The following is a 23,871-nucleotide window of genomic DNA, read 5'->3' on the forward strand; positions in this document are numbered from 1 at the left end:
AATTTCATTTTGGGGCGCCTGGGTGGCTCAGTCAGTTGGGCTTCCGACTTCGGCTCAAGCCATGATCTCATTGTTTGGGAGTTCAAGCCGGGCATCGGGCTCTGTGCTGACAGTTCAGAGCCTGGAGCCTGCTTCTGATTCTATGTCTCCCTCTCTCTCTCTGCCCCTCCCCCGCTCACACTCTGTGTCTCTCTTTCTCTCTCTCTCTAAAACAAATGAACATTAAATTAAAAGAAAAATCATTTTATTTTACCTCATGTAGACTCTACCCAGAGTAAAAAAATTCTCCAAAAGCCCAAATAATTTATTTCAATTAGTCAGTTATTTGTAAAAACAAAAAGGGATTGACCTGATATTTTATTTGTCTTCACTCCATAAAAATAATCCTTAAACTCAATTAATGTGACAAAATTAAGTTTTCACTAGGTATTTAATTTTTCAACCTTATAGCCATTTGGCCTTAAATTCTACAACTTGGCCTCATACAACTGTACAATGTAAGTTTAGGAGATGACATGAAACAGCCCCTGGAGATGTTAAGTCTGCGAAAAAGCTGCAATTTGAAAATCTCGTTCTTCTTCAAAACACAATCTTCTCTCTTTGCCTCTGGATATCAAAAATTTCAGTAGCAATAGTTTATGATCAAGCTATCATGCTATGTATTTATTCCAGCTACACATATACCTAATAAACAACATTTCACAACTGCTCTTTAAGCCATACTGTGGTCAATGAAACACGTCACATCTGAGATTTGACATCAGTTGAAGCACTAGGACTTAGGGAGCTCAGATAAGCTTTCAGCAATGACAGAATGTGTTCCTTTTAGTATTAGCATCAAGTGGTTTCTATCTAGGTATTATGTTAAAAGAGAAAATAATCTCTAGCGCATGATATAAAAAGAGGAAGTCATGGGGATTGGCATCTTTATATACAAAACCTGAAGAGTTCACAGTTTGAAATGTTATAATCCTCTCTCAACATTATAATTATCGCCTTCAAAAATGCCTTTGAAAGTGTTCTTTTATTATCTCAGTACACAATGGTATGCCAGATTATAACTATTTTTTCAGTGAGATATTAAATTATCCATATTGGGAAGCACAAATATTTTAGCAAGCAAAAAAATAAGCAATGGTTTTACCACAAGAGACATGACATTTACAATGGATGTCTTTGTCACTTATTTTATTGCTAAAATGATATAGATTTATCAAATTCCTAAAATATGTTACTGTAAGTTCTCCCTCTGGCTATTTAATTTTATTGGATATACAATATAAGTCTGAGTATCAATTTAAAGAATGTCGAAACAAATTCCTAAAATTGAAATTTTGTTAAATGTAATGAAGTACACATTTAGTGTTTCTGCCAACGCATTTAAGCATAGAATCATCTGTGTTTCCAGCATTTACTCAGAATTATAGAATATTTTTGTAATAAACTTTGAGTGACATTAAAAATTCTGCACGTGGAATTTTTTTTTTTTTTTAATATAAAGTGACCATGGTCATTTTATAGGATTCCTTACTCAAACGCCTACTTTGGGGAGGGAGGGGGGATGGTCTAAAACTGACCACGCAAGTGTTGGCCAAAGACAGAGCAGAGAATCCAAAATCTGGCTCAGGTTGTATTGACTCCATTAGGCCTTAGTTCTCTCCTCTGTAAAATGAAGGCTGTGCCGCACCCACTGAAGAAGTTCTGTGACCTCAAACACCATTTTAGGCTCTGGAGTGTTCCGTTCTGAAGGGTTCAGAGAGTTCCAGCAATTTGAAGGTGGCATAAATGAGGATCAGGCACTGATACCCTGCCACACAGACCCATCTGCATACTTGGAATGTCCTAAAGCCACAGGTGAGGTGGGGGGAGGGGCTCAAAGCATCTTTTGCCCTGGATGGAAGGGATTCCAGAAGATGACCACAGACTGGACCATCAGAGGTGCAAAGCCAACAATCTACAACCTGGAGGTCAATTTCCCAGATCCCAGGTTGCAGCAGTCCACACTTGAGAAAGATTTTTCTGACGCTCCAATTACAAAATAATTCCATGTTTCAGATTGGGGCTGAAAAGGCAGCATTATAAAACTGCATGGAGAATTTTAAGATCATATTCATATTTTCCAACAGTAATTTTGGTATAGTCCTCATTATGGCATGTTTCCAAGAATATGTTTAGCAGGAAAAAGCCTTTTTTTTCCTCTCCCAGCTGTTAGAGTTTTGTTATTCAGGATTATGCCTGTAGTGTAATTTTGAAGAGTAGTAGGCCTTCATTTTATATACCAATACAATTTTTTTTTAATCAGCACTAACACCAATTCATCTCAGATTTATTACATAAAAAAAGTGTGTAGGTCTTCTGTCCAAGTAATAACTAAATGCTGGAAAGTTATCACAGGTACAATTGTATCCAAGAAACTACACTAATGGAATATAATGCTTAAAATCTTAATTACACACAAATCAGCGTATTACAAACAAAGGTTGTAGAGCTACAATTTTTTCTAACACTTTCTATAATTCATTAGAGTATATTTTTCTTTCTGGATGTGAATTTCAACATAAAATTGAATAGTTCATTATTTAAGAAGACAGAATATAAAATCTCAGGTGAATATTAAGAAAATAGACCCAAATTTCCCCTTTGAAAAATCTCCCAAGATTTCTTTTAGTGATCCAAATTTATTATCAAGTGCTATTTATTTATTTATTTATTTATTTTTAAATGGTTATTTATATTGAGAGAGAAAGAGAATGGGGGTTGGGTGGAGGTAGGCAGAGACAGAAAGAGAATCCCAAACAGGCTCTGTGCTATCAGCGCAGAGCCCGAGGCAGTGCTCAAACTCATGAACCACGAGATCATGACCTGAGCTAAAATCAAAATTTGGATACTTTACTGGATTGAGCCCAGGCGTCCCTGGAGCATGGAAAGTACCCTGTTGGCTTAGTCATGTGGTGAATTGAATTGTTTTGATACAAGTCATCTGAACCATTTTTGACAAAACTCTATTCAGATAACTTTATTTGTATGAATACAGAACTTTATGCATGTAGCTTTCAGCTCTTGATTCAGAAATATGCTCATCTGGAACAAACTGATGGTTGCCCGTGGAAGGGGAAGGGGAATGGGAAAGGCAAAATGAGTGAAAAGGAGTGGGAAACACAGGATTCCAGTTATGGAAAGAGTAAGTCATGGGAATAGAAAGTAGAACATAGAGAATACAGTTTGTGGTATTGTAATAGCATTGTATGGTCATAGATGCCATGTACACTTGTGGTCAGTTTAGCATAACGTATAAACATATGGAACCACTATGTTGTACGCCTGAAACTAATATAACACTGTGTGCCAACTATATTTCAATTTTATAACAAAGGAAATATGCTCATTTTGGGGCGGGGGTGGTGGCTGGCCAACCCCAACACTAGTATAGCTTACTGGTATACCTTTAGGAATACTTCCAGTCTTTCTGGAAGTTTGTTGAGCCACTAAGTAGGATAATTACTTAATACATCTTTTTATTGACTCTGAATTTCACAATTTGGAGAAATATGTTAAGGACAAAGGCGAAGTACTTTGGTACTACACACAAAAAAATTGGTGGCTCCATGGTTATTCTGTCTGACCCAATAACTAGATTTTAAGCTCCTTCAGGGGAAAAAAAAAAGTATTTAAATTTTCAGTAACTTTCTGTATAACACATTAACCAGTAAGTATATAAAGTGTCTACTGAATTTAATTAATAATTGAAAGGAGAAATTTGATGTTATTGGATACATAAACCTTATTGAAATATATTATTTGTAAGTATGATCAATATTTTGTTTCATTTATGAAAATTAATATAGAGTGGAATATCTTTAAATTGTTGATTAATAACAGCTTATTTTAAATGACTGTAGCTTCTATCATAAAGGCAGAATATGACATGAGTATCAGAATTCAAAAACAGAGAATTATAAAATAAATTGTATCCAATTGTTTACTTTCAATTTCTCACATGCAGTTTAAGGACTTTTCAGTTCTTATATCGTCATTTATCAGTAATTTTTAAAAATGCATAAGTAGATGGGGCTCCTCAGTGGTTCAGCAGGTCAAGCATCTGACTCTGGATTTCAACTCAGGTCATAATCTCATGGTTCATGGGTTCTAGCTCTGCCACCAGTGCAGAGTCTATCAGGATTCTCTTTCCTTCTCTCTCTGACTACCCCTGCTCACACTCTATCTCTCTCTCTCTCAAAATAAGTAAACATTTAAAAGTGCATAAAAAGATAATTTCTCAAAAATACTTGAGTTGTTTATTATTTATTTATTCATTCTTAAGTTAATTAACATACAGTTTAGTCTTTGCTTCAGCAGGAGAACCCCATGATTCATCACTTACATATGACACCCAGTGCTCATCCCAACAAGTGCCTTCCTTAATGCCCATCACCCATTTAACCCATCCATTTAACAATCCTCAGTTTGTTCTTTGTATTTAAGAGTCTCTTATGATTTGCTTCTCTCTCTGTTTTTATCCTATTTTTCCTTCCTTTCCCCTATGTTCATATGTTAAGTTTATCAAGTTCCACATATGAATAAAATGTGATATCTGTCTTCAGCTGTCTGACATATTTTCCTTAGCATAATACCCTCCAGTTCCAGCAACATTGTTCCAAATGGCAAGATTTCATTGTTTTTCATCACTGAGTAGTATTCCAGTTCCAGTGTGTGTGTGTGTGTGTGTGTGTGTGTGTGTGCATGTGTGTGTCTATACCACATCTTTTTAATATGCTCATCAGTTGATGTACATTTGAGTTCTTTGCATAATCTGACTATTGTTGATATTGCTGCTATAAACAGTGAGGTGCATGTGCCCCTTCGAATCAGCAGTTTTGTATCCTCTGGATAAAAACCTAGTAGTGCAATTGCTGGGTTGTAGAGTAATTCTATTTTTAACTTTTTGAGGAAATTACACACTGTTTTCGGAGTGGCTGCACCAGTTTGCATTCCAACCAACAGTGCAATACGTTGTCTCTTTCTCCAGATTTTCATCAACATCTGTGGTTTCCTGAGTTGTTAATTTTAGCCAATATTTATACCAATAAGATACACATGCCAATAAATTGAATGGGACTTTATCGAGTTTTCATTTCAAAGCAGGTGATTTTTTTACCTTCCATTATTCTTCCTGGAAACTGCATATAGAACTTTAATTATTTCCAGAAAGAAGATATCAGTTTATCTTTTTAAATTTTCCTATTTAAATTCTAATGATACCAGTTTCTTTAGTGGGAAAATTATCAGCTTCTCTTTTCCTACGCAGACACTTACATAGAAATAAAAATAATGCCTTTGCCAGATGGGAATGCTGACATTGAATGTAGAATGTGTTTCTACATAGGCTTAGGGTAAGGTAGTAAGCAGTGCAATATCTTGTCATTTTTAAAGAAGGAAATATTTGAAAGTGTTCATGCAATTGTTCCATCTCCACTGCTAGTTATTATACAAGTAAGTTTTTACTTAAGTCAACCTTGAATGATAGCTTGAATTCCTTTTACTACTCCATGTTTTGTGGACTTCATTTTCTTTAAGGGTCTTCTTTTCTTGATTGGAAAAAGAAACACTACTCCATATTTCCTAGGAAACACTATAGGCATAGGTAAGAGCTAAACTAATGTGTTGTCATTCTTTGACAATTTCTATTAGCTGGAAGGAACAGAAGTGAGCTCTATGTCACTCCCAAACTGCTAACCAGCTGTGACATTTTGTGCTACTTATAACATGATTATGAAAATTAGGAAAAGAAACATTATTAAAATAATGATCATTACTATTAGAGAAATGATTAATTGATTATAATTTAATTTAGAAGTGATTCTATATTAAAAACGCAGGTTCTTAGAAAAGTTTTAATTACTAAGTAGTTTGAGATTTAAGATAAGTACTCGCTCAAATGCCTCAGCATAAACTCTCTGGATGTGAGGAGCTGCTTATGTAATTTTAAGAAATAATTAATCTTTATTTTTAAGAGAGAGAGAGAGAGAAAGAGAAAGAGTGAGTGAGGGAGGGGTAGAGAGTGAGGGAGACACAGAATCTGAAACAGGCTCCAGGCTCTGAGCTGTCAGCACAGAGCCCAACACGGGGCTTGAACTCACGAACTGCAAGATCACGACCTGAACCGAAGTCAGACACTTAACTGACTAAGCCACCCAGGTGCCCTAAGAAATAATTAAATAGAAAAAAATATATAGTTGAGAAGCAACCATCCACTATTTTTAGGTCATATTTAAAGCAGAATATTTGTACATTTTTCAGAAAGTGCGTATCTTTTAACATAAACATATTTATTCGGGTTAGAACACAATCAGCACAGTACATGAAAATTGTAGCTACATCAAGCAGGCCACTTGCCAAAATGTTTAGTATTAAAAATATGTTCCAGATAAAAAAGGAATTAGAGGAAAACAATAAGTGATGCTTTCATCCCATTTAAGCTTCATTTATCATTATTCTATTCTCACTCCTTTAATAGCCCATAATAAGGTCAAATTTTCACACTAAATTTAACCACAACAACTAACTATAAGTTTTAGGTATAAAAATATCTATAAATATAACTGGGTCTCTATGCTCTTGATATTCAGGAAAGATAGAATATAGCCAGCATATTCTCATTTGAATGGACTAAAATTTAGTCATTTATTCAATAAATATATATTAATGACCTATTTTATCTCAGTCAGTTTTCAAGGCTCTGGTGATGCATTTGTTTACAAAGTAGATAATTGCACTTGCTTTCAGGGATCTTGTATTCTTCTGGCAGAAACACACACAGAAATTCACATATGCAGAAAAACACATATCATCAAGAACCATGAATAGGTGCTGTGAAGGAAGATAAACCTGAGTTGCAGTTTGCTTTAAAAGCACTGGTCAAGGGATGCATCATGGAGAAGGTATAATTTGAACACACTGTGGAAGCCAGTAATACAAGCACTTGAGGTAATGTAGACCATTACATCATGTAGAAGGATACATGAAAAGGCCCTGAAGGAGTGTGCATGGGTGTATTCCAAGGACATTACAGAAGACATTATGATTGGAACTGAGTGCAGCAATGGTAGGGCAAAGGTAGTGGAGAGAGATTTACCTAATACTGGGGTTTGTATTTTATCCACAGTGATAGAGTAAATTTAAGAATGGTGAAAATGTGAATGACAAGATTGTTCTCATCCTTGAAGAGTATCTACTGCTAATGTTTTAACAATGGAGAGTACATTGAGAAGGATGGTTGTAAGGAGGCCAATTACGAGGTTCTTGCAATGACTCATGTTATCATATTGATGTTTGGACAAAGGTAGTGGTGGTGAAACTGGTAACAAAAGTGACAAATTCAACTGGGTTTCCTCATAGAATATATATGAGTTGTGATAGATAAGGATAAACAAAAATGTTACTAACACTTAGGGTCAGAGCATACATAAGGATGGAGTTGCCATTTCAGGATGTGGGAAAGGTGTAAGTAAAAAGCAAGTTGAATGGTGGTGGGCAAAGATCAGACTTAGTTTTTGTACAGTTGGTTTTGAGAAGTTAATTTAAGTGGACTTATTGAATAAATTATTGATATAGGACTTTCCAGTTTCAGCTCCAAAATATAAAGAGCTTGGAAGTCATCACTCTTGTCCTTATATTAAGTAAAAGCTAAACAAATTAAAAAAAGAAAATGAAAAAAAAAAAGCTGAACAAACTGAAAATCAATGACTTCTTTTGGACTCATCAGAGAACTGAGGTCAGAGGGCTAACCTCTCCCCCCACATCTGGAGAGACATGTAATCCAGCGGGTCACAGCCAAGGTCTCCTTTGCTGCAGTAAATGCTGCTGCAGCCATTAACTAACAGGAGCACTTCAATGGTAATTTGATGAATGACTGAAAGCTGAGTTATCTGGAGTGAGAAGGAGAAATTCCTCTGGTCACAGTCTTACAGCAGCCTTCTCGAGAATTTGATGCTCTATTTTCAGGAATCCTAACAAATTCTCATAATACCCAAGAAAGAACCCTTTGTGGCACTGGCAGAGTGATAAAAATACCATTGTGCAATATCCCCACTTCTTTCTCCATAACGAATGCCTATGCTCTGGCAAGAAAAGACTTTAGAAGACCTCCATTCCAGGGACACCTGGGTGGCTCAGTGGGTTAAATGTCTGACTTCAGTTCAGGTCATGATCTCACAGTTCATGTGTTCAAGCCCCGTGACAGGCTCTGTGCTGACAGCTCAGATCCTGAATGGTTCTGTGTCTCCTTGTGTTTCTGCTTCTCTCCCACTTGTGCTCTCTCTCTCTCTCTCTTCCTAAAAATATATATATACATATATGTATATCATATATTATGTATGCTCAATACATACATATATATATATATATATATAGAGAGAGAGAGAGAGAGAGAGAGAGAGAGAACCCCATTCTACCTGGGAGAAGGATATTTACCTCCTGTCATCTCATTCTATACTTCTTGTATCACTTAAAATGTGGATAAGGAAAAATAAATAAATAAATATGTGGATGAGGATAAGGAACCCTTATGAAGGTCACAGACCAGATACACAGGCTTATTAAAAGACTGACATGTAATCATAGGGCTAGAATGCTTTTTGCCCTTGACACCTTGTTACCACATCATTAAGACTCCAGTATCCAGTATACTCACAGTGGACTCCAGCTCAATGAGCTGCAATATATAGATAGATTCCACTTAAGGAAGAGTTTTAGGGAAGTCAAAATACAGCATGGAGGAAGAAAACAGAAGAAAAACACTAGAGGAAATTGAAGCCTTGGCACTTAAAGCTACAACAAATATTAATCACTGCCAACCACTAGCCAGGAATCATATAAGGTCTCATATTGAAGAGCTATTTGCCTCAGTTCTATTATCCAAATTATCATGTCCAGCTTTCAAAAAAATTATAAGAAATGCTAAAAGTAAAGAAAAAATATAGTCTAATGAAACAAAAAAAATCAGAACTGGATTCAGATACGATACAGACTTTACAATTATTAAACAGGGAATTTAAACTGAAAATATACTAACCTGGAGTTCAGAAGAAAATTTCATTGGAGGCATTAATTTGTTGTCAGTGTATTTTAGTATTCAAAATCCATAAGATGGATTAGAAAATTTACAGAGTAAATGGTAGAGAAGAGGTGTGAAAATTGAGTTCTGAAGCCCTCCACTGCTTGGAAAGGCTGGAAGAACCAGAAGTAGAGATTGGGAGTGTGATGTAAAGCCAAACCCAGAAAAATGTATGCTGTGGAAGGTAGTAAGAGAAAGTGTCTCAGGGAGCAAAGAGTGATCTTCTCTGGTAATGCTTGTAGATAGGTGAAGTTAGAGGAGAACCAAGCAGCCATTGGATCAGAGTAAAGTATCAATGGGATCATTGATGGAAGGACAAGAGAAGACTCAGTAGGTGATGATAGTCAACAACAAATTGGCAGATGTAGAAGATAAAAAAGAGGAGAAGAATTAGAGATAGAGAATATAAATAGTTGGAACAGTTTTGTTGTAAAGAGGAAAAGGATAATGAGGTTGTAGCAATTGCAGAATGTGGGTTGAGACGCTTAATTATAACTTAATAATGGACTTATAATAATTTTACTCTCTATGCATAATAAAAATAGATGTGATGATTAATAATGCAAAAATTAAAGGAAATAATAATTCCTAGAATATTATCCCTGAGGAGGCCAGGTGAAATGGGCTGAAGTGCATACAGGGAGTATTTGACCTAGGAGAAGTGCGTTCATCAACATTTTGTAATAATTCAACATATACGCTTTCATTATCCTCTCTAATCCTTCCTCGAATTCCGCATCAGACTACACTTTGTCTTTGATTGTTTTGCTGAGTTCAGGGTATATGCTACCACTTTGAAATTGTATATTGCTGGAAAGAAAGGTGTGAGGACCTATCCTGCATGGGCATATTCCTACAACAAATGAAAACTACTTAAATTTGATTATTCATTCAACACTGTGAAAACCTAAGCAAAAAAGCAAGCATACTAAGAAATGAGTCACCACTGATACAATCTCAAATGTAATGTTTAAATTTTATATCAATGACATTATCTGCAAACATCACTTTTTTTTTCTTTTATACTGCTAGTTCCTTCAATTTCTATTAGATATGCCAGGCCTGTTAAACTGACAGAACTTAAATATGCCTAACACTGCTGTGAGTAATGAAATGCAGAATTAACCAGGTTCTGTAATTGGCACAGCAGGTAATCACATACCAGTAACTCAAATATTAACTCTGGTTTGTAGAGGCTAACAAATTCATCTCTGCTTCCGTTCTGTTGGGATTTAAAGGATTATAAAAGGCCAGGATCCCAAGGTTCTGGGTTCTATAGACGAGTTTCTCATTCCAAATAGAATTGTTCAGAACACTGTATTAGGGTCTGCCTCTGTGAGAAATAAAAGAGCACCATGGGATAGCCACTCATGCAATGCTGTATTTGTGTAGTCAAACATGGTTTAACATTTATGATTCTGTCTCTAGAGCAAAGCAAATAGAAGAGGAATAGTAATGTTTTCAAAGAAACATCTATAAATGGAAAGTAAGCATAAGGGCATTTTGTTTTCCTTTAGATGCTTTTGTTTTAGAATATATTTTGCCAAAGCCTCATCTAACTCTGTGCCATCACAGAACATATATTTAGAAAGATGCTTCATGAAAATAATTTTTGAAAGTTTACTCAAGTAAAATGAGAAATCTCTGCTTTCTATATTTTTGAGATTTGTGCTGCACCTAAGAAATACCTATAATAGCACCTATAATAATAATTATCCTCAAATATATTTTTCCAAAACAATTTCTTTGATAAAAGCATAAATATACAATTAAATAATTTTCCAGCTAAAACACTTAGGAAAATAGTGGCTGATTATTTTTATCTACAGAATGAGAAGATTACATTATTCTCCATGTGTCTAGAAACTTATGAGGAAAATCTTAGACTTGAGACTATGGAGGAACTGTTTGGGCCATTTAAGATCTTCCTGATTGGAAGAATATTTGTATTATGTATGACAGAAATGTATTTTTTCAGTTTAAATGATATCTGTTTTGTAACAAGAAAGGTAAGAGCCAAAGACAAGCAACATTTGTGACTAAAAAAATTATAAAAGGATCTTGACATTTTGTTATATTTTATTCTGTCTTCAGTGTGATATATTATTTGGTTCAACACTTTGGACCAGTGAGCTATGCAACTGATTGAATACATTTTCTAAATTTTAAAATGATAAATGCTTAAGAAACATAACTGAGGGTATCATATACCTTATACAAACTAGTGATTCAACCTTTATGGCTTTCAATCATCATGCGTTTCATATTACCTACTTTGCCAGATCACTGTGATTTTATGATGACTCAAACATGAATAACAATAAAAGAAAATAGCTTTGATTGATGATAATGGTACTGTGAAATTCATTAGGAATTCAAAAGACTTCAGATTAAGAGTTCAGTTCAAAATTCAGCGATCAGAATCATTGGACTCTGGAACTCATGAAATCAGAATAAAATGCATACACACTTTTAGATAAAACTGTTTCTGAATTGCATATACAAATCAATTATTTATATGATTTTTATTCATCAAATGGAGAAGCCATTGCCTCCAAAGCTTTTACTCTGAACCTAGTAAAATTAGAACACATATTTTGTGATACAGAAAGACTTGTTTCCTACATTACAGAAGTAAAAGGTAGTATGTGATTTCATGAAATGATTCCTAAATGTTAGTCTTCCAGAGAAAAAGGACATTATCAAATGATACTTTAAATAATTTTATCCTGTAATCATGCTCTTTACTGAATAAGTTCCTGTGACTTTATTTAAAATCAACTTAATGGAAACAGAAATCTCTCTTTAAAATAGAATTTTAAAATGGCTTGCCTAAATATATATTAAAATTAACCAAAATGTTATTGCATTTTTTCTGAGAAAATTTTATAAAGTATATAAAGGTAAAAAGAAATATTTAATATTTGGCTTTTAAGTATACGATTATTAAACTATATTTTTAAAGTACATTGTGAAGAACTCACGTTAAGAATTCAGAAAAGATTTTTTACTAGAAATCCAAAGTCTCCAAAGAATGACCTCATGCAAGCCATTTAAATCATAACAAAGTTCTTGAATAGCAAAAAATAAAATCACAAGTTATAATAATAAATACATTAAAGCAATTTTATACAAATGCACAAACCTGATAATCTATGCTGATAGGTTAGAAAATAATTACTTGCTTCCCTAAAGAAAAGCAGCTGTAAATTATTCAGTGGTTACTCCAGCACTGATGGAAACATTCCTTTGTTTTGTATTTCTAGCTTAAAGAATTCTCTATCAAGACTTAGGCAGCCTTCTTATTTCTCTGTAATTATGGATAGTGTGGTTAGCCTTTAGTTTTCACATCCACATTTATTTTCTTTAAAGAATGTTCTTTATTCCAAATGTTTCTTTCGTTTTTTGTTTTTTTTTTAATTTGTATTATTTAGGAAGCCTGGTAACACTTCCTTGAATAAAATGACTAATTCTTGAATAGTGGAAGAATTGATTGCTAAATTGTGAGAGAGACATAAACACATCAGCACACACATGCACACACACAAACACACACACACACCTTCACCTGTCATCTATTATCTTATCTATCTATCTATCTATCATCTATCATCTATATGAATTGATGAAACATGACCTGTAGGGAAATAGGTTCTACTTACATAAATGGGTTAGAAAAAAATCTTAGGGCAGAGAGCCGCCACCACGGGGTGAAAACGCCCAAGACTAGGTAGTGAGATATTGTAATGGAGTCACGAGTAAATTTACTTTCCATCTGATGCCAATGCATCTTTATCACAAACTCCACTTGCCCCACAGACCCTTTGCTTCTTACACATACAATTTAATGATTACTGTCTGAGTATTTTCTTCATGTTTACCACATGTGTAAGATCTCTTTTTCTTCACTTTCACCACATGGGTAATACCTTGTGAGCTCAATAAATAAAGAGACAAAACCCCTGTTCATGGCTCTTATCTCTTCCAGGACATTAACCTCTCTTGTATTCAATTCTGCATACACTCTCTTGTTGGAAAAGAGAACTCCAGACTCATAGTCTGTGACAATGAGACCTAGATATAAGTACTAAAAAACAGAGAGTGCCAGCCGAAAGGCTCAGATCTAGCATTCTGACCTGGATAATAGTCCAGTAATACTTCAGTGTGAAAATATTATTCTCCTGGAAGATTCCACTGTATAATTCTCATCAAGCATTATTTTGTGTGTGTGTGTACTTGTCATTCCCAAACACTGGTAAACATTTTTTTCACATTTTTATTACCTCATTTGTCATTTTAAGTGTACAAGTCAGTGAATAATCATCTTTATGAAGTTTTTTCTTTTGTGTTGTTTGTGATTTTTCCTGTAATGCCACTTGATACTTTAGTTTTATGGTTGATTGTGATAATAATGAAAACCAACATTTATTTAGCATTTACTTTACCCCCACAATAATAAAAATATTTTATACATAATTTCTTTTTCAATTATTTCCATGTTACTATAAATTAGATAATAGTTATTCTAATTTTATAGATAAGGATGGTAAAATGCAAAGAGATAATATGCTTCTATATTATCCATATTTTCTTATGGTCTTCTTTCAGTCCTGCTACTCCTCAAATCCTTTTGTATTAAAGGTATTTATGTTGAAGAATGACAAGAAGAAATTATGTCATAGAGGCTGATTATGGCTCTGTGAATTAATAACTCGGTGAATCTGAGCAAGTAATGATTATGTCTGGATCTCAGTTTCATATTTGTACAATGAGGATAACACGTAATGAAATGCTTGATTTTAATACACATAAGTAAAAATGTATGCAAAACCTATAATGCTTTGGCAGATTCAAAACTATCAGTAATGTAGGTATAGAGATTATAATTAAAGTGGGAAAAGTTTGATTATTAAAAAACAAAGTTTACATTTTGGAGGTTAATTGACTCTGATCACACAAGTTAACTATCCCCTCATGGTTCCAAGTACAAGATTGCTCAACTGTAACATAACTATGGGAGTATTACCTACATGGTACAATTATTTTGAGGGTCAATTTAGATGATTCATATAAAGCAGAGTGCCAGACACATAAGTATTCAGTAACTGTTAGGTATTTTTTGTTATTGTTATTATTTTTCACTTTTAGTGTAGAAGTTTACATCTATTTTTCTGACTCCTTTAATCCTAGAACTTCTAGTTGCTTATATACATACAGTTTTTATTTTCTACACTTCTAATTCGCATACCAAAAGAAAAAACTGACCCAGATTTACTTTCGGTTTGATGTGCCAGAATTTGGTCCCATTGGGTGGCATTCTTTTCCAAACTTAGCTCAGCCAACTTAAATTACGTGACTTGTTTTATTTTCTTATAATCAATATAGAATTCTCTTATTTGATCCTTAACATCTGGTTTGTTGACCCAAGCTAAGCCAGAGATAACACAATTTGAGGATTGAAAGAAACTTGATTAAGTGCCTCCTTTTATGTATGTGTTAACTATTATACATATTAAATGTCTTGCAAAAATTCATAATCAGTGTATTATTTATCTAGATAAAATCCTTGAGAGCTGCTTTAGAGAAGGAAGATAAACTACACTATTAAAAGTGTTTTAATATTTAATTAACATAATAGTATTACTGAAGATGAATAAAAAGATCAAAACATTTAAAATTTTTGGACTTTTTTGACAATTATTCTCTGGCAATTATTTCTTATATTATGAAATTTACTAGGAAATTACAAAAAGAAAGTCACCAAATAAGCAGAATACTTTTGGGGGGCAACAAAGTAAAAAATTGTATTTTTTTCAGTATATTTCAGGAAATGTCATGATTTTAATATCAGCACTATAATATGATTTTACTGTGTTCTGTCACACCAAAGGGTTTCAAAGGAAATAATGTGTGAAGAAATGGCATTTTTACTTCAGAGTGATAATTATCAGCTATATTCCGTAACAGACAGATCACTACAAAGCAATAATAGTGCCTATTATGATTCAAGAAAACTTTTATGTGAAGTTCTTCATATTTGAAGGATGATGGTATTGATGACAATGATAAAATAACAGCACTCAAGTTCCGTTTTTTATTTTCTCCTGAAAGATCCTAAGGTTATATATTTGAAAGTCTCTATTTCTGCAATCATGGAAGGCAAGTAAAATATCAAATTATTTTCAGGAAAAGGAAATCAAATCCTCTTAACAGTAACAGTGTGATTTGCAAAATGAGATGTTTTCTTTGAATATTTAATCATGACTGCAACATGCTCCAAGAGAAAAACGAAATCAATGACAACAGCAGCAACAGAAATTAACATTTTGTGGCATATTAAAGATTTCCAAATTGTGAGTATCTCATATTTTATGGCCCATTCTTCAGTGATTTATTTAACGCCATGAATTAAAGACTAATACACACTTTCATGATTATCATTTATTAATTGTTCTGAGGGGAAAAAAGTCACATGGTGAGCCAATATGTTAAAAATATATTTTACATCTAGATGAACATGCAATATATTTTAAATCAAAGATGACTCAAAACAAAAATACAGTTTATTAAAATTAACCCAAAGAAGTGGAAATTGTGATGGAAAAATTAACAGAGAACCAATTAGAAATGTAATTGAAGGTTTAATGTTGAAAGTGTTATTAAGGTCAAATGTAAAGATATCTACAATCTAAATGGCTGACAAACCTAAAACTATTTAAATTACCTTAGAATACATGGAATTCTTTCCAAATCAATGTATAAAGCTAACATAAATTTAATGTAAACATGTGATATGTTATACAATGAAAATTGTATATTTTAGAATATACAAATATAAATTTAGAATATTTAGAAAAATATTATAGAATAATCTTATTGCAATTATTGCATCATTATGGTAAACTATTTTAAACATAAAGTTAGGAAACACAGCAATAAATTAAAAGAAAAATACATTACTAAAAAAATCCCTGATATATGAGAATAAGCCTAAATTAAGAAATATATTACTGTTAACATATGAAAGGGGATAAATACACTCATATCATTAGATGTTAAAATATTTAGATGTAGAAGTATTTAGATTTAGATGTAGAAATATTAGATGCAGAAATGAGCAACTATCTCTTATCCAAATTCTATATAAAGTGAGAATAAAATAAAACCATGCATTTAATACTGTCTGTTTTCAAATCTCAACAGCAAATAAGTTCTTAATTTGGGAAATATAAAAATGAATTTGAGTAATGCCAGAATTTGAGAGGACTAACTTTTCTTAGCCTGATTATTGGACCTTGATTTGAAGTCCTAGTGGCACCAGAAGAAAATAAGAATTTATGTTTGTGGATGATAAATTTTAAACCTGAGAAAACCCAGCTCTAGAAAAAACAAAAAAAAAAACCCAAAAAACAAAAAACAAAAAACAAAAAGCAAAAAACAAAACAAAAAAACCCCTAACATTAATGAAAGAATTTTTAGGTCATCAGATACATGAAAAATCTATTCTTGGCTTTATCAGTAACTACTTAGGAAGCTAAATAGCTAAATCATTGCATTTATATTAACAACAAAAATTATGGAAATGTTTAGGAATAAATTTAACAATGAAATGCAGGAACTACTTGGTGAAATTAAAAAATCCTACTTCAATTTATAAAGCAGAATTTAGATATAATGGCATAAAATATATTTTTTAAAGTGAATTACTGGTTTATTATTTTATTTTTATTTTATAAAAGTTTTAATTTAAATCCCAGTTAATGTACAGCGTAATATAAGTTTCAGGTGTACAATATAGTGATTCAACATTTCTAAACACCTGGTGCTCATTACAAGTGCACTCCTCATCCCCATCACCTATTTAACCCCCCCCCCCCGAGCCTCCCCTCCCCAATCTCCCCTCTGGCAACCATAGTTTTCTTTTCTTTTTTTTTTTTTTATTAAATTTTTTTTAACGTTTATTTATTTTTGAGACAGAGAGAGACAGAGCATGAAGGGGGAGGGGCAGAGAGAGAGGGAGACACAGAACTGGAAGCAGGCTCCAGGCTCTGAGCCATCAGCCCAGAGCCCGATGCGGGGCTCGAACTCATGGTCCGTGAGATCGTGACCTGAGCTGAAGCCGGACGCTCAACCGACTGAGCCACCCAGGCGCCCCTAGGTTTCTTTTCTTTAGTTAGGAGCCTGTTTCTTGGTTTGCCTCTCTCATTTTTTTCCCTTTTTTCATTTGTTTTGCTTCTTAAATTCCATATATGACTGAAATCATATAGTATTTGTCTTTCCCTGATTTAATTTTTCAATTATTTATTTAAATTATAGTTAGTTAACATACAATGTAATATCACTCTTAAGAGTAGAATTTAGTGATTCATCACTTACATATAACACCCCCAATGCCCATCACAAGCATTCTCCTTAATACCATCACCTATCTGGCCTATCACCCACCCATCTTCTTCCATCAACCCTCAGTTTGTTCTCATTAGTTAGGTCTCTTATGGTTTGCTTCCCTCTATCTTTTTTTTTCTTTCTTTATGTTCATCTGCTTTGTTTCTTAAATTCCACATATGTGTGAAATCATATTGTATTTGTCTTTCTCTGACTAATTTATTTTGCTTAGCATAAAACACCCTAGCTCCAACCACATCAGTGCAAATGGCAAGATTTTATTCTTTTTTATGGCTTATTATTATTCCATTACGTATGTATCTATATATCTATGTATCTATATATCTATATATCTGTATCTGTGTATCTACCTATATCTATATCCTATCCATATCTATATCATCTGTATCTAAATCAATAATCTATATACCATCTCTTCTTTATCCATTGATCAGATACTTGGGCTCTTTCCATACTTTGGCTATTGTATGTAATGTTGCTATAAAATCAGGGTACACGTATCCCTTTGAATTAGTATTTTTGTATTCTTTGGGTACATACCTAGTAATGCAATTGCTGGATCATAGGGTAGTTCTATTTTCAATTTTTTGAGAAATCTTCATACTGTTCACAGTGGCTGCACTAGTTGGCAATTTCACCAACAGTGCAAGAGGCTTCCTTTCTCTCCAAATATTCACCAACACTTGTTTCTTGCATTTTTTTAATTTTAACCATTAGTACAGGTGTGAGGTGATATCTCATTGTAGTTTTGACTTCTATCTCCCTGATAATGATATTGAACATTTTTTCATGTGTCTGTTGGGCATCTGTAGGTCTTCTTTGGAAAAAAAAAAGTCTATTCATGTCTTCTGTCCATTCTTTAGTAGAATTATTCATTATTTTGGTGTTGAGTTTTATAAATTTTGGATACTAACTTTTTATCAGATATATTATTTGCAGATATCTTCTCCCATTCTTAAGATTGCCTTATAGTTTTGTCAATTGTTTCCTTCACTGTGTAAAAGCTTTTTATTTTTCTGAAGTCCCAATAGTTTATTTTTGAATTTGTTTCTTTTGATTGAGATATATCTAGAAGGAAGTTGCTATGGCTGATATCAAAGAGGTTACTGCCTGTGTTCTCATCTAGAATTTTTATGGTTTCCTATCTCACAGTTAAGTCTTTCCCCCATTTTGAATTTATTTTTGTGTATGTTGTAAGAAAGTGGTCTAGTTTCATTCTTTTGCATGTTGCTGTCCAGTTTTCCCAACAGCATTTCTTGAAGAGACTTTTTTACATTGGATATTCTTTCCTGCTTTGTTAAGGATTAGTTGACCATGTAGTTGTGGGCTCATTTCTGGATTTTCTATTCTGTTCTATTGATCTATGTGTTTATTTTTGTGACAATACCATACTGTCTTGATGACTATAGTTTTGTAATTTACCATGAAGTCCAGAAATGGGATATATCCAGATTTGTTTTCTTTTTCAAGGTTGCTTTGGCTAGTCAGGGTCTTTTGTGGTTATACAAATTTTTGGAGTGTTTCTTCTAGCTCTGTAAAAAATGTTGGTGACATTTTGATAGTATTGTATCAATTGTGTAGATTGCATTGGGAATATAAGAATATGTTCATAAAGAATTTAAAAAAAGAATGCATATGTAAATAAAATTGTCATGAGAATATCATGTAATTTTGTAGAAATTATTCTTGTATTAAAAATACTATTAAGGTTTTGATAAAAGAAAAATGGCCCTAGAATTAAAAAAAAAAGATAAACAATGATGGGAACTTGCCTTATTATATATGAATAAATCATAGAAGTCCTTTGGGTTAAATCAATAAAATACCAATGTTATATAACTTTTCCTATGTGTTTTTTTTTTTCTAGGTTTACAGGTTCAGATCCCACACTTAAATATTTTTAAATGTAAAGAGTTTATTCAAATTGATCAGAAATAGAGAAATAGTCAATTGACTAACAAGTATATGAGCAGACAAGACCCTGAAAACTCCAAATAATTAATATGAAAACGTACCTTGAATGATAAATAGGAAATGGTGAGTAAAAGAACAGTGACATTATTACTGATCATATAGGCAAAATCTAAAAAATATAGCATCATGTGAAGCTAATAGAGCCACTGACAGTAATGAATGTATATGAAACTTCATACGTTGTTGTTGTTGCTTCGCTAATGAATTTACAGAATCTTATGTAATGCCACAAAGGAGAATTTCTTTATAGAAATCATATCATACTGCATAAATTTTCATCTCAAACAACTTTAAATGAAAGTGAAAATAATGTAAACAACTTAGGTGCATATTCATAGGGAAATAACTGTACAGGATTGTTTTAGGGACTTCAGTCTTGGAGATAATTGCTACAATATCCTTTTCCTAGTTTGGAACATCAGAGAAATTTTCACCTATACTTAGGCATTCCAAGATCACGGTTCTGAATCCTATGATACTAACGCAAAATGTCTGTCACCCTCTCTGAGGTACTGAACTTGCTCATAACCCCTGTCTCTCACCAGGGTTCCCATAATGAGAGCTTGTCAGTGATTAGCCATTTTCCCAAATTCCTTATATAAGACTCCACTTATTCCCTTTTCTAAAGCTGAAATGTTGACTTTCCTCCTCAGTGCTTTCTAGTAGTGCTTTTATCTACTATTCTTGCAAGAAGAGGATGTTTGCAGAGTTAAACTTGTTTAACTCCTAACAAATCCAGAAAATCACATTCTTTGCAGATGAAATCTAAGTTTCGTATTTTTCAGCTCCAATTAGAACCAAAATACATGTGGTCCACAGTGAATCCAGCAATTAAGCAATAGGTTTTCTGTCAGCCAATTGGATAGGAAAATAGCATTGGTGTCAAGAAACATCATTATTCATCAAGTTCTGAAGATTATGAGATGTTTGTGAAAATATGTATCCAAGATAAATCGATTTTATTAGTTTGGCTACCTTCCAAAAGACTTGAAACATTAATATGTAGATAGTAGAAAAAAATTAAGGATTAATTCCTGCTGGATATGTTGATAAATGATTCTTAAATATTTTTTTATTTTTTGTCTCAAATATATCTCCTTAATGTTTTTAATTCTTGAGATTTCTCTATCAAACAGTTGTTATATTATTTTTCTTCTTCCTCAGTTGTTGTTATGTATCTTAGATGAGAAAGTTACTAATGCAAGAGCTTTGTTTAAAATGAAATATATATGTGTGTGTATGTATATGTATATTTATATAATAAAGCAAAGTCTTTAAAAAAAAACTTGTCTTTTTAGATTTCTTCATAATGACACCATAGCTGTTCATGCTGTTAAAATCTACTTATAATTAGGGGAGGAGCCAAGATGGCAGAACAGCATGTAAGTCTTTTGTGTGTCTCCTGTCCATGAAATACAACCAGACCAACACTAAACCATCCTACACGCATAGAAAACTGATTGGAGGATTAACACAACAATCTGCACAACCTGAACCACAGAATTCAGCAGGTACTCGGTGCGGAGAGGTGAACTTGGGGAGAGAGAAGGCGCAGGAAGGGAGGTGCTTCTGTGAGCAGAGAGAGGACAAGAGACGGGGGAATACAGGAAAAGCACTCCTCTCCAAAAGCAGCTGGAGAGAAAGTGGAAAATTGGAAACAGCTGCAGGGACTAAAATAAAAGGGAGGAAGGAGAAAGGAGAGTGTTTAAATTCCATTAAGACTGCAAACAAGGGAAGCACAAAGTCTGCAACTCCACAGGTCGATAACTGATGGTGCTCTGGTGGGAAAGGCGAATCCCCAGGAACAGAGGGGGTCCAGGAAGTTCTTGGGCCACACGGGGAAAAGCCGTTCCACTGCTGGAAGGACATTTGGTAGAGACTGTTGAAGCCACCTGGTTCCAGCAGACCCCGGAAGGCAGCCACATTCGCTGGTGCTGGGGCAATGTCATTAAGGGTGAAGCCTGGTGCTGGATTTGTTGTGATTTTACATAATCCCTGAAACGCTGCTGCTACACTATCTCACAAACTATTTCTGGGGCGGGCTGGCACCTGGCCAGTTTCGGGACACCAGCAGCAATAGGCCCAGTAAGCATTCCTGGGTACAGTTGACATTCAGCCATTGCTCATTCAGCCATTGCTTGGCGACACCCTCCCGCAGAGGGGCAGAACAGGTCAAAGCCTTAGTCCTTCAGAAATAAGGGACCAGGGAAAACAGCCGCATCTGAAACAAAACTTGGGAGAAAGGTACTGCCTGGGGCCTGGTCACGCAGAGTGAAAAAACGGGGAGTGGACGAAACCTGAAGACAGAGGATGGATGTGCGATTGCTGATTGGGGAGAACAGACTGCTCGCTGGGTGGCGCCATTTTCACTACTCCCGCGCATGCGCATACACACACGCACCTACAAGCACTGCGACAATCCACCCCAGTAGGCTAACAGCGCCATCTAGTGGAGAGCGGAGACGTTTCACTGAGCCCTGCCCAACTGGGCCAACTTTGCTCTTCAAGAACACAAGCATCACCACTGGCTTAATTAATGGACGATAAAGCGCTACATAGACTGATGTCTAGGGGAAAACGAAGTAATTTCAGTCCTACTTCAATCTGTTACCAACTCCATCTATTCAATATTTTTATTTTTTTTTCCTCTTTTACACTTCTTTTCTTTTTCTTGAATACAGAAAGAGAAAAATTTATTTTTATGTTCAACTTTTATTAAAAATATTTTTATTTAATTTTTATTACTATATTTTTTACTTTTGTGTAAATTTTTTCAAACTCTATTTTACTTTCATCATTTTATTTTAATCTACTTCAGGGTATTCACCTTTTCAAATTTTCAAACAATTTCCTTTTTTTTTTCTTTTTTCTCTTTTTCTCTTTTTTGTTTCTTTTCTGTTTCATGAATGCAGAAAGAGAAAAACCTCATTTTTGACTTCAATTTCTATTAAACATATTTTTCTTTAAATTTCTTTACTATATTTTTTGCTTTTATGTAAATTTTGTCAAATTCTATTTTACTTCCATCATTTTATTTTAGTCTACTACAGTGTATTCACTTTTTCAAATTTTTAAACGATTTCCTTTTTTCTTTTTTATCTTTTTTCTCTTTTTCATTTCTTTTCATTTTCTTGAATACATAAAAAGAAAAAAATCATATTTATTTTTAATTTTTATTAAAAATTTCTTTAATATTTTTCTACTATATTCTTTATTTTGTGTATATTTTTTTAAATTCTATTTTACTCCCATCATCTCATTTTACTCTACTTCAGTGTATTCATTTTTTCAAATTCTCAAACGATTTCCTTTTTCTTTCCTCCTCCTTCCTTTTTTTTTCTCTAATCTGTCAATTCACTTTCAACACCCAGACCAAAACACACCTAGGATATAGCATCATTTACTTGATTTGTGTTTGTGTGTGTGTGTGTTTAATTTTTTAATTTTAATATTTTTTAATTTTAATTTTTTTAATTTTAACTTTTCTACCTCATTAATTCCTTTTCTCCCTTCAAAATGACAAAACGAAGGAATTCACCCCAAAAGTAAGAGCATGAAAAAACGACAGCCAGGGATTTAACCAACACGGATACAAGCAAGATGTCTGAACAAGAATTTAGAATCACAATAATAAGAATACTAGCTGGAGTCGAAAATAGATTAAAACCCCTTTCTTCAGAAATAAAAGAAGTAAAAAATAGCCAGAATGAAATTAAAAATGCTATAACTGAGCTGCAGTCATGGATGGATGCAGCAGCTGCAAGGATGGATGAGGCATAACAGAGAATCAACAATATAGAGGACAAACTTATAGAGACTAAAAAAACAGATAAAAAGAGGGAGATGATGGCAAAAGAGCATGATTTAAGAATTAGAGAAATCGGTGACTCATTAAAAAGGAACAACATCAGAATCATAGGGGTTCCAGAAGAGGAAGAGAGAGAAATAGGGGTAGAAAGGTTATGTGAACAAATCATAGCAGAAAACTTTCCTAAACTGGGGAAAGACACAGACATCAAAATCCAGGAAGCACAGAGGACCCCCATTAGATTCAACAAAAACCGACCATCAAGGCATATCATAGTCAAATTCACAAAATACTCAGGCAAGGAGAGAATCCTGAAAGCAGCAAGGGAAAAAAAGTCCCTAACCTAAAAGGGAAGACAGATCAGGTTGCAGCAGACCTATCCACAGAAACTTGGCAGGACAGAAATGAGTGGCATTCTGATACAGTGTGCTGAATCAGAAAAATATGCAGCCAAGAATTCTTTATCCAGCAAAGCTGTCATTCAAAATAGAAGGAGAGATAAAAAGCTTCCCAGAAAAACAGAACTTAAAGGAGTTTGTGACCACTAAACCAGCCCTGCAAGAAATTTTAA

At 33.7% G+C, this 23,871-nt stretch overlaps 1 long non-coding RNA gene across 1 annotated transcript in view; it reads left to right on the plus strand.

The window, feature by feature from the left end:
* The first annotated feature begins 1,771 nt into the window (after positions 1-1,771).
* LOC125923976 (uncharacterized) overlaps positions 1,772-23,871 on the plus strand; it is a 37,798-nt gene continuing 15,698 nt past the window's right edge. The window contains exons 1-3 of the long non-coding RNA XR_007458208.1: positions 1,772-1,854; positions 15,299-15,465; positions 19,386-19,555. This is a non-coding gene — a long non-coding RNA (uncharacterized LOC125923976). The remainder of the gene's footprint in view (positions 1,855-15,298; positions 15,466-19,385; positions 19,556-23,871) is intronic.

Source organism: Panthera uncia, chromosome B1 (assembly GCF_023721935.1).
Source record: "Panthera uncia isolate 11264 chromosome B1, Puncia_PCG_1.0, whole genome shotgun sequence".
In the NCBI taxonomy this organism is placed as follows: Eukaryota; Metazoa; Chordata; class Mammalia; order Carnivora; family Felidae; genus Panthera; species Panthera uncia.